The 14,729-nt window shown below is 50.4% G+C and overlaps 1 pseudogene; it reads right to left on the reverse strand.

Moving 5' to 3' along the window:
- Nucleotides 1-764: 764 nt before the first annotated feature.
- LOC123723827 (TBC1 domain family member 1-like) overlaps nucleotides 765-14,729 on the reverse strand; it is a 53,201-nt pseudogene continuing 39,236 nt past the window's right edge.

Here is a 14,729-nt window from a genome sequence, read left to right on the forward strand (position 1 = left end):
ATTACTACAGGGGACTATCCTGGCTAAATGCATCAATTATTACTACAGGGGACTATCCTGGCTAAATGCATCAATTATTACTACAGGGGACTATCCTGGCTAAATGCATCAATTATTACTACAGGGGACTATCCTGGCTAAATGCATCAATTATTACCACAGGGGACTATCCTGGCTAAATGCATCAATTATTACCACAGGGGACTATCCTGGCTAAATGCATCAATTATTACCACAGGGGACTATCCTGGCTAAATGCATCAATTATTACCACAGGGGACTATCCAGGCTAAATGCATCAATTATTACCACGGGGGACTATCCAGGCTAAATGCATCAATTATTACTACGGGGGACTATCCAGGCTAAATGCATCAATTATTACTACGGGGGACTATCCAGGCTAAATGCATCAATTATTACTACGGGGGACTATCCAGGCTAAATGCATCAATTATTACTACGGGGGACTATCCAGGATAAATGCATCAATTATTACTACAGGGGATTATCCTGGCTAAATGCATCAATTATTACTACAGGGGACTATCCTGGCTAAATGAATCAATTATTACTACAGGGGACTATCCTGGCTAAATGCATCAATTATTACTACAGGGGACTATCCTGGCTAAATGCATCAATTATTACTACAGGGGACTATCCTGGCTAAATGCATCAATTATTACTACAGAGGACTATCCTGGCTAAATGCATCAATTATTACTACAGGGGACTATCCTGGCTAAATGCATCAATTATTACTACAGGGGACTATCCAGGCTAAATGCATCAATTATTACTACTTCATACCTACTGGTATGAAGAACAGACGTCCTGATACAGGATACAGTCACCCTCCTCGCTCAAACAGGGGTGTGTGTGTGTGTGTGTGTGTGTGTGTGTGTGTGTGTGTGTGTGTGTGTGTGTACGTACCATTGCTGTCCGTGTTTTTCTGGGGTGTAGCGACACGTAGGAAGATCTGTTGTCTCCAGGAGTGTCTCCGTAGAGGACTGTCTCCTACCACACACACAGCTACCGGACTGGACAGGGCTGCTACGTCACTGGAATACACACACACACACACACACATTAATACACACACAGCTACCGGACTGGACAGGGCTGCTACGTCACTGGAATACACACACACACATTAATACACACACAGCTACCGGACTGGACAGGGCTGCTACGTCACTGGAATATACACACACATTAATACACACACACACACACACACACACACACACACACATACCGGACTGGACAGGGCTGCCACGTCACTGGAATACACACACACACACACACACACACATTAATACACACACAGCTACCGGACTGGACAGGGCTGCTACGTCACTGGAATACACACACACACACACACACTACCCCATGTTGGGACACACACAAACTTAAATACACACCCCACACTAGGGACGAGTAAGTGGTATATAAAACTCACAGGTAGAAGTGTGGTGTGGTGGGGTATGGTGGGGTGGGGTATGGTGTGGTATGGTGGGGTATGGTGGTGTATGGTTGGGTGTGGTATGGTATGGTGTGGTATGGTGGGGTATGGTGGTGTATGGTGGTGTATGGTATGGTATGGTGGGGTATGGTCTGGTATGGTATGGTGGGGTATGGTATGGTGTGGTGGGGTATGGTGGGGTATGGTGTGGTGGGGTATGGTATGGTGGGGTATGGTGGGGTGGGGTATGGTGGGGTGGGGGTATGGTGGGGTGGGGTATGGTATGGTGGGGTATGGTGGGGTATGGTGTGGTATGGTGTGGTATGGTTGGGTGTGGTATGGTATGGTGTGGTGGGGTATGGTGTGGTGTGGTATGGTGGGGTATGGTATGGTATGGTGGGGTATGGTGGGGTATGGTGTGGTGGGGTATGGTATGGTGTGGTATGGTGGGGTATGGTGGTGTATGGTTGGGTGTGGTATGGTATGGTGTGGTATGGTGGGGTATGGTGGGGTATGGTGTGGTATGGTGGGGTATGGTGGTGTATGGTATGGTGGTGTATGGTGTGGTGTGGTATGGTGTGGTATGGTGGGGTATGGTGGGGTGGGGTATGGTGTGGTATGGTGGGGTATGGTGGTGTATGGTATGGTGGTGTATGGTGTGGTGTGGTATGGTGGGGTATGGTGTGGTGTGGTATGGTGTGGTATGGTGGGGTATGGTGTGGTGTATGGTATGGTGGTGTGTGGTATGGTGGGGTATGGTGTGGTGGGGTATGGTGGGGTATGGTGTGGTGGGGGTATGGTGGAGGTATGGTGGGTTGTGGTATGGTGTGGTGGTGTATGGTGGTGTATGGTGTGGTATGGTGTATGGTGTGGTATGGTGGTGTATGGTGTGGTATGGTGGTGTATGGTGTGGTGTGGTATGGTGGTGTATGGTGGGGTGTGGTATGGTGTGGTGGTGTATGGTGGTGTATGGTGTGGTATGGTGGGGTATGGTGTGGTATGGTGTATGGTGTGGTATGGTGGTGTATGGTGTGGTATGGTGTGGTGTGGTATGGTGGTGTATGGTGGGGTATGGTGTGGTATGGTGGTGTGGTATGGTGTGTGGTGTATGGTGGTGTATGGTGTGGTGGTGTATGGTGTATGGGGTGGTGTATGGTGGGGTGTGGTGGGATATGGTGGTGTGGTATAGTTTATGGCGGTGTATGGTGGGTTGGTGGGGTGGTGTATGGTGGGGTGGTGGTGTATAGTGGGGTGGTGTATGGTGGGGTGGTGTATGGTGGAGTGGGGTGGTGTATGGTGGGCTGGTTTGGTTGTGTGGTGGTGGTGTGGTTTGGTGGTGTATGGTGTGGTGGTGTATGGTAGGGTGGGGTGTGGTGAGATATGGTGGTGTATGGTGTGGTGGTGGTGTGGTATAGTGTATGGTGGTGTATGGTGGGGTGGTGTATGGTGGAGTGGGGTGGTGTATGGTGGGGTGTTGTATGGTGGGGTGGTGGTGTATGGTGGGGTGGTGGTGTATGGTGGGGTGGTGGTGTATGGTGGGGTGGTGGTGGTGTATGGTGTATGGTGGGGTGGTGTATGGTGGAGTGGTGTATGGTGGAGTGGTGTATGGTGGGGTGGTGTATGGTGGGGTGGTGTATGGTGGGGTGGTGGTGTATGGTGGGGTGGTGGTGTATGGTGGGGTGGTGGTGTATGGTGGGGTGGTGGTGGTGTATGGTGGTGGGGTATGGTGGGGTGGTGGTGCTGTATGGTGGGGTGGTGTATGGTGTGGTGGTGGTGTATGGTGGGGTGGTGGTGGTGTATGGTGGTGTGGGGTATGGTGGGGTGGCGTATGGTGGGGTGGCGTATGGTGGGGGTGGCGTATGGTGGGGTGGCGTATGGTGGCGTATGACGTGGTGGTGGGGTGGTGTATGGTGGGGTGGTGGTGTATGGTGGGGTGGTGGTGTATGGTGGGGTGGTGGTGTATGGTGGGGTATGGTGGTGTATGGTGGGGTATGGTGGTGTATGGTGGGGTATGGTGGTGTATGGTGGTGTATGGTGGGGTGGTGGTGTATGGTGGGGTGGTGTATGGTGGGGTGGTGTATGGTGGGGTGGTGTATGGTGGATGTTGGTGTATGGTGGTGGGGTGGTGTATGGTGGGGTGGTGTAGTGGTGGTGTGGTGTAGTGGTGGTGTGGTGTATGGTGGGGTGGTGTATGGTGGGGTGGTGTGGTGGTGTATGGTGGGGTATGGTGGGGTGGTGGTGTATGGTGGGGTGGTGTATGGTGGGGTGGTGGTGTATGGTGTGGTGGTGTATGGTGTGGTGGTGTATGGTGTGGTGTAGTGTAGTGTGGTGTGGTGGTGTGTGTACCTCCTCTTGTCTAAGTCACAGGGGTGGCTCTCGTGGACAGGAGCGAGGAGTTTGAGGAAGTTAGGAACAGAGGAGGAGGAGTGGAGACGGGCACGTAGACCCCCCAGAGGACTGACAGAGATGAGAGAGAGAAAGGAGGAGAGGAACATTAAAGATATAGACTAGACAGACAGGAAGTAGCAGGGAGAGAAACTGAAACATAGTGATACAGACAGGAAGTAGCAGGGAGAGAAACTGAAACAGCGATAATGACAGGAAGTAGCAGGGAGAGAAATTGAAACATAGTGATACAGACAGGAAGTAGCAGGGAGAGAAACTGAAACACAGTGATACAGACAGGAAGTAGCAGGGAGAGAAACTGAAACACAGTGATACAGACAGGAAGTAGCAGGGAGAGAAACTGAAACAGTGATACAGACAGGAAGTAGCAGGGAGAGAAACTGAAACACAGTGATAATGACAGACAGGAAGTAGCAGGGAGAGAAACTGAAACGCAGTGATAATGACAGACAGGAAGTAGCAGGGAGAGAAACTGAAACACAGTGATAAAGACAGACAGGAAGTAGCAGGGAGAGAAACTGAAACACAGTGATAATGACAGACAGGAAGTAGCAAGGACAGACACTGAAACAGAATGATAATGACAGACAGGAAGTAGCAAGGACAGACACTGAAACATAATGACAGACAGGAAATGAACAGAAAGAATAAAGGAGGGGTGAAGGCGCTCACCTTCGTTTGGCCAGGCGACCCCCGAAAGGGGGGGATGAGGGTCGATGAGAGAGGAGAGGAGAGGGGAAGGAGAGGAAAGGAAGCGTAAGGTCCGCTTGAAGTCTTCTGGAGAACAGAGAACGACAGAGAACGAGAGAGAACGAGAGAGAGAGAGAGAGAGAGAGAGAGAGAGAGAGAGAGAGAGAGAGAGAGACAGAGAGAATAAGGATGGAAATACAGAAGAAAAGGAGGAGTGAAGCGGGTGACGGAGGATGAGCGGGTGTTGACTTTCCCCTCAGGAGGAACACAACAGGAAGTACCATATTTAAGACAGGAACTCCGCGTGTGTGTGCCCCATTCAGGACAACAAGCGAGACGAAAGCCAACCATCCAAATAGAAGTGATGACGTATTATTCTAAATGCACACACACACACACACACACACACACACACACACACACACACACACACACACACACACACACACACACACACACACACACACACACACACACACACACACTCTTCAGCTCTTACTTGCTCTGGTGCGGCGTGTCGGTGCTGACGGAGTAATGCCGGACCAGTTTGGGCTTGGTGGAGCCGCTGGGGACCTGGGGTGCGTGTGTATATGAGCGGGTGTCGTCAGGGTAGGAGGGAGAGGGATCGTGGTAGGAAGGGGAGTGGCTGAAGGTGCTTGCTCGCCGCCTGAACCCGTGTCGCTGGGACAGCGTGTCCCCGGAAGACAGAGAGAGGGACGAGAAGGAAGGAGAGACGGAGAGAGGAGAGCTGTCCAGACGTTTCAGGTCCCCTGTAGAGTTGTGAGACCGCAAAGGATTGGAGGAGAGGAGGGGGTCTTCTAGGGAGGGGTCCTGGGGAGGGAGAAGAGAGAGAGAGGGGGAGAGAGAGAGAGAGAGAGAGAGAGAGAGCGAAGGGGGAGAGCGAGAGAGAGAGAGAGAGAGAGAGAGAGAGAGAGAGAGAGAGAGAGGGGGGGAGAGAAGAGCGAGAGGGGGGAGAGCGAAGAGCGAGAGGGGGGAGAGAGAGAAGAGAGAGAGGGGGGAGAGAGAGAAGAGAGAGAGGGGGGAGAGAGAGAAGAGAGAGAGGGGGGAGAGAGAGAAGAGAGAGAGGGGGGGGAGAGAGCGAGAGAGCGGGGGGGAGAGAGCGAGAGAGCGAGGGGGAGAGGGGAGAGAGGGGAGAGGGGGGGAGAAAGAGAAAAAGAGTTGGAGTTAGAGAGACAGATACAGTTTACCGGCCAGTTTATTAGGTACACCACCCCGTACACCTAAATGGATGGTTCCTACAGACAGTGGGTCACGTGGACGTGGCTTGTTATATAAAGCAGGCAGACAGGCATCAAGACATTCAGTTACTGTTCCATTGAACTTTAGAATGGGCAACACGTGTGACCTAAGTGACTCTGAGCGTGGTGTGATGGACGGGGCCAGGCGCGACGGATTCAGTATGTCAGAAACGGACGCCCTCCTGGGCTTTTAACAGACGACAGTATCTAGGGTTTATACTGAGAATGGTGTGATGATTTTAACAGACAGTATCTAGGGTTTATACTGAGAATGGTGTGATGATTTTAACAGACAGTATATCTAGGGTTTATACTGAGAATGGTGTGATGATTTTAACAGACAGTATCTAGGGTTTATACTGAGAATGGTGTGATGATTTTAACAGACAGTATATCTAGGGTTTATACTGAGAATGGTGTGATGATTTTAACAGACAGTATCTTGGGTTTATACTGAGAATGGTGTGATGATTTTAACAGACAGTATCTAGGGTTTATACTGAGAATGGTGTGATGATTTTAACAGACAGTATCTAGGGTTTATACTGAGAATGGTGTGATGATTTTAACAGACAGTATCTAGGGTTTATACTGAGAATGGTGTGATGATTTTAACAGACAGTATCTAGGGTTTATACTGAGAATGGTGTGATTATTTTAACAGACAGTATCGAGGGTTTATACTGAGAATGGTGTGATGATTTTAACAGACAGTATCGAGGGTTTATACTGAGAATGGTGTGATGATTTTAACAGACAGTATCGAGGGTTTATACTGAGAATGGTGTGATGATTTTAACAGACAGTATCTAGGGTTTATACTGAGAATGGTGTGATGATTTTAACAGACAGTATCTAGGGTTTATACTGAGAATGGTGTGATGATTTTAACAGACAGTATATCTAGGGTTTATACTGAGAATGGTGTGATGATTTTAACAGACAGTATCTTGGGTTTATACTGAGAATGGTGTGATGATTTTAACAGACAGTATCTAGGGTTTATACTGAGAATGGTGTGATGATTTTAACAGACAGTATCTAGGGTTTATACTGAGAATGGTGTGATGATTTTAACAGACAGTATCTAGGGTTTATACTGAGAATGGTGTGATGATTTTAACAGACAGTATCTAGGGTTTATACTGAGAATGGTGTGATTATTTTAACAGACAGTATCGAGGGTTTATACTGAGAATGGTGTGATGATTTTAACAGACAGTATCGAGGGTTTATACTGAGAATGGTGTGATGATTTTAACAGACAGTATCGAGGGTTTATACTGAGAATGGTGTGATGATTTTAACAGACAGTATCTAGGGTTTATACTGAGAATGGTGTGATGATTTTAACAGACAGTATCTAGGGTTTATACTGAGAATGGTGTGATGATTTTAACAGACAGTATCTAGGGGTTTATACTGAGAATGGTGTGATGATTTTAACAGACAGTATCTAGGGTTTATACTGAGAATGGTGTGATGATTTTAACAGACAGTATATCTAGGGTTTATACTGAGAATGGTGTGATGATTTTAACAGACAGTATATCTAGGGTTTATACTGAGAATGGTGTGATGATTTTAACAGACAGTATCTAGGGTTTATACTGAGAATGGTGTGATGATTTTAACAGACAGTATCTAGGGTTTATACTGAGAATGGTGTGATGATTTTAACAGACAGTATCTAGGGTTTATACTGAGAATGGTGTGATGATTTTAACAGACAGTATCTAGGGTTTATACTGAGAATGGTGTGATGATTTTAACAGACAGTATCTAGGGTTTATACTGAGAATGGTGTGATGATTTTAACAGACAGTATCTAGGGTTTATACTGAGAATGGTGTGATGATTTTAACAGACAGTATCTAGGGTTTATACTGAGAATGGTGTGATGATTTTAACAGACAGTATCTAGGGTTTATACTGAGAATGGTGTGATGATTTTAACAGACAGTATCTAGGGTTTATACTGAGAATGGTGTGATGATTTTAACAGACAGTATCTAGGGTTTATACTGAGAATGGTGTGATGATTTTAACAGACAGTATCTAGGGTTTATACTGAGAATGGTGTGATGATTTTAACAGACAGTATCTAGGGTTTATACTGAGAATGGTGTGATGATTTTAACAGACAGTATCTAGGGTTTATACTGAGAATGGTGTGATTATTTTAACAGACAGTATCGAGGGTTTATACTGAGAATGGTGTGATGATTTTAACAGACAGTATCGAGGGTTTATACTGAGAATGGTGTGATGATTTTAACAGACAGTATCTAGGGTTTATACTGAGAATGGTGTGATGATTTTAACAGACAGTATCTAGGGTTTATACTGAGAATGGTGCATCAAACAGAAACCCTCAAGTCAGGGGCAGTCCTGTGGGTGAAAACAGCTCCATCATGAAAGAGGTGGAAGGAAAACGCCAATAATTGTGCAAGGACTCTAGTCTTTTAGTGCGCGCGAACAGGAGCGCGGTCCTCGTTATTTTTCTCCGGTATTGGAAACAGTTTATTCCGTCTTCAATTTTATCGATTATTTACATTTTAGGGTACCTGAGGTGGAATTAGGAAAGTTGTTTGAAATGTTTGGACCAAGTTTACAGGTAACTTATTAGATAGTTTGTAGTCATGTTGGGCGAGTTGGAACAGGTGTTTTTCTGAATCAAACGCGCCAAATAAATGGACATTTTGGGGATATAAAGAAGGAATTTATCGAACAGAAGGACCATTCATTGTGTCACTGATCTTCAAAAGGTAAGGCATTTATTATATCGCTATTTCTGACTTTCGTGTCGCACCTCCCTGGTTGAAAAAGGGTTTTCATGTTTTTGTAAGCGGGGCGCTGTCCTCAGATAATCGCATGGCGTGCTTTCACCGTAAAGCCTTTTTGAAATCTGACACAGCGGCTGGCTTAACAAGAAGTTAAGCTTTATTTTTATGTATTACACTTGTATTTATATGAATGTTAAATATGAATATTTCTGTATTTTGAATTTGGCGCTCTGCGATTTCACCGGATGTTGTCGAGGTGAGTCGCTAGCGGGACACCTGCTCTAGAAAGGTTAAACAATGTAAAGGCAATGCTACCAAATACTAATTGAGTTTATATGTAAACTTCTGACCCACTGGGAATGTGATGAAAGAAAATAAAAGCTGAAATAAATAATTCTCTCTACTATTATTCTGACATTTCACATTCTTAAAATAAACTGGGGATCCTAACTGACCTAAAACAGAGAATTTTTAAATCGGATCAAATGTCAGGAATTGTGAAAAACTGAGTTTAAATGTATTTGGCTCAGGTGTATGTAAACTTCCGACTTCAACTGTACCTGTCCAGTAGATATAGATACCTGTCCAGTAGAGTTAGATACCTGTCCAGTAGATATAGATACCTGTCCAGTAGATATAGATACCTGTCCAGTAGATATAGATACCTGTCCAGTAGATATAGATACCTGTCCAGTAGAGTTAGATACCTGTCCAGTAGCTATAGATACCTGTCCAGTAGAGATAGATACCTGTCCAGTAGCTATAGATACCTGTCCAGTAGAGATAGATACCTGTCCAGTAGAGTTAGATATATATACCTGTCCAGTAGATATAGATACCTGTCCAGTAGCTATAGATACCTGTCCAGTAGCTATAGATACCTGTCCAGTAGATATAGATACCTGTCCAGTAGATATAGATACCTGTCCAGTAGATATAGATACCTGTCCAGTAGAGATAGATACCTGTCCAGTAGATATAGATACCTGTCCAGTAGAGATAGATACCTGTCCAGTAGAGATCGATACCTGTCCAGTAGAGATAGATACCTGTCCAGTAGAGATAGATACCTGTCCAGTAGAGATAGATACCTGTCCAGTAGATATAGATACCTGTCCAGTAGAGATAGATACCTGTCCAGTAGAGATAGATACCTGTCCAGTAGAGATAGATACCTGTCCAGTAGAGATAGATACCTGTCCAGTAGATATAGATACCTGTCCAGTAGATATAGATACCTGTCCAGTAGATATAGATACCTGTCCAGTAGAGATAGATATAGATACCTGTCCAGTAGAGATAGATATAGATACCTGTCCAGTAGATATAGATACCTGTCCAGTAGATATAGATACCTGTCCAGTAGATATAGATACCTGTCCAGTAGATATAGATACCTGTCCAGTAGATATAGATACCTGTCCAGTAGAGATAGATACCTGTCCAGTAGAGATAGATACCTGTCCAGTAGAGATATATACCTGTCCAGTAGATTTAGATACCTGTCCAGTAGATATAGATACCTGTCCAGTAGAGATAGATACCTGTCCAGTAGATATAGATACCTGTCCAGTAGATATAGATACCTGTCCAGTAGAGATAGATACCTGTCCAGTAGATTTAGATACCTGTCCAGTAGATATAGATACCTGTCCAGTAGATATAGATACCTGTCCAGTAGAGTTAGATATAGATACCTGTCCAGTAGATATAGATACCTGTCCAGTAGAGATAGATACCTGTCCAGTAGAGATAGATACCTGTCCAGTAGATATAGATACCTGTCCAGTAGAGATAGATACCTGTCCAGTAGAGATAGATACCTGTCCAGTAGATATAGATACCTGTCCAGTAGATATAGATACCTGTCCAGTAGATATAGATACCTGTCCAGTAGATATAGATACCTGTCCAGTAGATATAGATACCTGTCCAGTAGATATAGATACCTGTCCAGTAGATATAGATACCTGTCCAGTAGAGATAGATACCTGTCCAGTAGATATAGATACCTGTCCAGTAGAGATAGATACCTGTCCAGTAGAGATAGATACCTGTCCAGTAGAGATAGATACCTGTCCAGTAGATATAGATACCTGTCCAGTAGATATAGATACCTGTCCAGTAGAGATAGATACCTGTCCAGTAGAGATAGATACCTGTCCAGTAGATATAGATACCTGTCCAGTAGATATAGATACCTGTCCAGTAGAGTTAGATACCTGTCCAGTAGATATAGATACCTGTCCAGTAGAGTTCAGTGTGGAGTTTGATGAACTGATGTTTCCGTCTCCGTTCTCTCTCTGAGTCCTGGCTTTGCTACTTCCCTGGAGAAACACAACACTCAAAGATTAACACACAGGTTCACACACGTTAAAACAGATGCCCAGACACTCCCCCCTCCAGACACCCCTCTACCTTCCAGACGCCCCCCCCTCCAGACACTTCCCCCCTACCTTCCAGACCCCCCCCTCCAGACACTTCCCCCCTACCTTCCAGATGCCCCCCCCTCCAGTCACTTCCCCTACCTTCCAGACCCCCCCCTCCAGACACTTCCCCCTACCTTCCAGACGCCCCCCAGACACTTCCCCTACCTTCCAGACCCCTCCCCCTCCAGACACTTCCCCCTACCTTCCAGACCCCTCCCCCTCCAGACACTTCCCCCTACCTTCCAGACGCCCTCCAGACACTTCCCCCTACCTTCCAGACGCCCCCTCCAGACACTTCCCCTACCTTCCAGACGCCCCCCCTCCAGACACTTCCCCCTACCTTCCAGACGCCCCCCCTCCAGACACTTCCCCCTACCTTCCAGACCCTCCCCTCCAGACACTTCCCCCTACCTTCCAGACCCCTCCCCCTCCAGACACTTCCCCCCTACCTTCCAGACCCTCCCCTCCAGACACTTCCCCCCTACCTTCCAGACCCCTCCCCCTCCAGACACTTCCCCCCTACCTTCAGACGCCCCCCCTCCAGACACTTCCCCCCTACCTTCCAGACGCCCCCCTCCAGACACTTCCCCCTACCTTCCAGACACCCCCCCTCCAGTCACTTCCCCTACCTTCCAGACGCCCCCCTCCAGACACTTCCCCCTACCTTCCAGACGCCCCCCCTCCAGACACTTCCCCCTACCTTCCAGACGCCCCCCTCCAGACACTTCCCCCTACCTTCCAGACCCCTCCCTCCAGACACTTCCCCCTACCTTCCAGACGCCCCCCCAGACACTTCCCCTACCTTCCAGACGCCCCCAGACACTTCCCCTACCTTCCAGACCCCTCCCTCCAGACACTTCCCCCTACCTTCCAGACCCCTCCCTCCAGACACTTCCCCCTACCTTCCAGACGCCCCCCCTCCAGACACTTCCCCCTACCTTCCAGACGCCCCCCTCCAGACACTTCCCCCTACCTTCCAGACGCCCCCCCCTCCAGACACTTCCCCCTACCTTCCAGACCCCTCCCCCTCCAGACACTTCCCCCCTACCTTCCAGACCCCCCCCCTCCAGACACTTCCCCCCTACCTTCCAGACGCCCCCCTCCAGACACTTCCCCCTACCTTCCAGACCCCTCCCCTCCAGACACTTCCCCCTACCTTCCAGACGCCCCCCTCCAGACACTTCCCCCCTACCTTCCAGACCCCTCCCCCTCCAGACACTTCCCCCTACCTTCCAGACCCCTCCCCTCCAGACACTTCCCCCTACCTTCCAGACCCCTCCCCCTCCAGACACTTCCCCCTACCTTCCAGACGCCCCCTCCAGACACTTCCCCCTACCTTCCAGACGCCCCCTCCAGACACTTCCCCCTACCTTCCAGACACCCCCCCTCCAGTCACTTCCCCCTACCTTCCAGACGCCCCCTCCAGACACTTCCCCCTACCTTCCAGACGCCCCCCCTCCAGACACTTCCCCCTACCTTCCAGACGCCCCCCCCCTCCAGACACTTCCCCCCTACCTTCCAGACCCCTCCCCCTCCAGACACTTCCCCTACCTTCCAGACGCCCCCCTCCAGACACTTCCCCCTACCTTCCAGACACCCCCCTCCAGTCACTTCCCCTACCTTCCAGACGCCCCCCCTCCAGACACTTCCCCTACCTTCCAGACCCCTCCCCTCCAGACACTTCCCCCTACCTTCCAGACGCCCCCCCTCCAGACACTTCCCCCTACCTTCCAGACACCCCCCCTCCAGTCACTTCCCCCTACCTTCCAGACGCCCCCCTCCAGACACTTCCCCCTACCTTCCAGACCCCTCCCCTCCAGACACTTCCCCCTACCTTCCAGACCCCTCCCCTCCAGACACTTCCCCCTACCTTCCAGACCCCTCCCCCTCCAGACACTTCCCCCCTACCTTCCAGACGCCCCCCCTCCAGACACTTCCCCTACCTTCCAGACGCCCCCCCTCCAGACACTTCCCCCTACCTTCCAGACACCCCCCCTCCAGTCACTTCCCCCTACCTTCCAGACGCCCCCTTCCAGACACTTCCCCTACCTTCCAGACGCCCCCCCTCCAGACACTTCCCCCTACCTTCCAGACGCCCCCCCTCCAGACACTTCCCCTACCTTCCAGACCCCTCCCTCCAGACACTTCCCCTACCTTCCAGACGCCCCCCCAGACACTTGCCCCTACCTTCCAGACGCCCCCCAGACACTTCCCCTACCTTCCAGACCCCTCCCCTCCAGACACTTCCCCCTACCTTCCAGACCCCCTCCCCCTCCAGACACTTCCCCCTACCTTCCAGACGCCCCCCTCCAGACACTTCCCCCCTACCTTCCAGACGCCCCCCTCCAGACACTTCCCCCTACCTTCCAGACGCCCCCCCTCCAGACACTTCCCCCTACCTTCCAGACCCCTCCCCTCCAGACACTTCCCCCCTACCTTCCAGACCCCTCCCTCCAGACACTTCCCCTACCTTCCAGACGCCCCCCCTCCAGACACTTCCCCCTACCTTCCAGACCCCTCCCCTCCAGACACTTCCCCTACCTTCCAGACGCCCCCTCCAGACACTTCCCCCTACCTTCCAGACCCCTCCCCTCCAGACACTTCCCCCTACCTTCCAGACCCCCCTCCTCCAGACACTTCCCCCCTACCTTCCAGACCCCCCCTCCAGACACTTCCCCCTACCTTCCAGACCCCCCCTCCAGACACTTCCCCCTACCTTCCAGACACCCCCTCCAGTCACTTCCCCTACCTTCCAGACGCCCCCCTCCAGACACTTCCCCCTACCTTCCAGACGCCCCCCTCCAGACACTTCCCCCTACCTTCCAGACGCCCCCTCCAGACACTTCCCCCTACCTTCAGACCCCCCCCCTCCAGACACTTCCCCCTACCTTCCAGACGCCCCCCTCCAGACACTTCCCCCTACCTTCCAGACACCCCCCTCCAGTCACTTCCCCCTACCTTCCAGACGCCCCCCCTCCAGACACTTCCCCCTACCTTCCAGACGCCCCCCTCCCAGTCACTTCCCCCTACCTTCCAGACCCCCCCTCCAGACCCCCCCCCTCCAGACACTTCCCCCTACCTTCCAGACCCCCCCTCCCAGTCACTTCCCCCTACCTTCCAGACGCCCCCCTCCAGTCACTCCCCCTACCTTCCAGATGCCCCCCCTCCAGACACTTCCCCCTACCTTCCAGACCCCCCCTCCAGACACTTCCCCTACCTTCCAGACGCCCCCCTCCAGACACTTCCCCCTACCTTCCAGACCCCCCCTCCAGACACTTCCCCCTACCTTCCAGACCCCCCCCTCCAGACACTTCCCCTACCTTCCAGACGCCCCCCCTCCCAGTCACTTCCCCCTACCTTCCAGACCCCCCCTCCAGACACTTCCCCTACCTTCCAGACGCCCCCCCTCCAGACACTTCCCCTACCTTCCAGACCCCCCCTCCAGACACTTCCCCCTACCTTCCAGACCCCCCCTCCAGACACTTCCCCTACCCTTCCCCACCTTCCAGACCCCCCCTCCAGACACTTCCCCCTACCTTCCAGACGCCCCCTCCAGACACTTCCCCCCTACCTTCCAGACGCCCCCCCCAGACAATTCCCCCACCTTCCAGACCCCCCCAGACAATTCCCCCTACCTTCCAGACGCCCCCCTCCAGACACTTCCCCCTACCTTCCAGACCCCCCCTCCAGA

The sequence above is a fragment of the Salmo salar genome, chromosome ssa08 (assembly GCF_905237065.1).
Source record: "Salmo salar chromosome ssa08, Ssal_v3.1, whole genome shotgun sequence".
NCBI lineage: Eukaryota > Metazoa > Chordata > Actinopteri > Salmoniformes > Salmonidae > Salmo > Salmo salar.